This window comes from Apaloderma vittatum, unplaced genomic scaffold, assembly GCF_000703405.1.
Source record: "Apaloderma vittatum isolate BGI_N311 unplaced genomic scaffold, ASM70340v1 scaffold26475, whole genome shotgun sequence".
Classification (NCBI taxonomy): Eukaryota; Metazoa; Chordata; class Aves; order Trogoniformes; family Trogonidae; genus Apaloderma; species Apaloderma vittatum.
Window position 1 is genome coordinate 20185 of NW_009716912.1, and position 1109 is coordinate 21293.

Here is a 1109-nt window from a genome sequence, read left to right on the forward strand (position 1 = left end):
CATGGGTGCTCTCGCAGGGATGCAGGGCAAAGCCGGGGAATTTCATGTGATTTTTCCCTTCCTTGCTCCATGGCATGAAACTGAATTTGGCTGGGGGCAGAAATCCCCCCCAGGACGGCCCCACTGCGCCCTGAACCTTCCTGCAACGTGTCACGCTCGGAGGGATTGCGAGCGCTGGCAAGGAGGGAGCCGAGCCTCAGGGCTGGAGCTCAGCTGACGCTCAGCGGTTCATTCATGGCTGGGCTCCATTTTCCAGCTGTTTCTTGCCCTCCGTCAGCTTTCTCCTCGGAGCAAGCGGTGTTGTCTGGGGACTTTCTCTGGGGTTGGGGGATGGGGAGAGCCCACACCGCAGTGGCTTGCAGCTATAAATGGTGTTAGTGTTAGAAAACACGCTGCGAGTTACCCTGGAAACAGTTCCTGTGCTCCGCTGTGTGCGTGGGACTGATGGCGGCCCTCGGTGCACGGAAACTCAGATAAAAACTGGTGGGATCTCGCGGGGGTTGCCCAGCCCTGGCACCCTGTGGCAACGGGGCAGCTGCTGAAGCTGGGATGATGCCAGGGCTTGGGGAGGGCTGCAGGGAGCATGGGGAGCGTTGCAGGCATGGTCAGCCCCACGAAGGATGCTCGGCTCATTTCCACATATTCAGCACTTTCTTCCCCTCCCGGTTTCTCTCGGTGCTGGCAGGAAGCTGGGGGGGGAGCATCTCTGCAGTCCCCAGCTCGGTGCCAGATATCAAAGATCTCCAGTGATTTCAGGGTGGCCAAAGCCCCTCTCCCTGAGCCTCCCCGGCCATTGCCCTCCCGTGGGTACCGCACTTGCAGCGCTGGCTGGCAGCAGCACCCAAGGGTGCAAACCCCCCCTTAGCTAAGGCAGCCTGCAGAGAGGGGGCTTGGGCTCACATCGGCTTTTCTGTTGCCTCCCGCAGCTCCTCCTTGCTCTCGCTCTGGTGATTTCCAGCTTGGGAAGCCATGGCACCCAAAGGAAAGGTAAGGGTGGCCCATACACGGAGGGGATGGGTACCAGGGGTGACCTCAGAGCTGGGGCAGCATCCCCATCGTGCAGCGAGGAGGGTGGTGACATGCCCGGGTGCAACTTTGCCCGGAGCCTG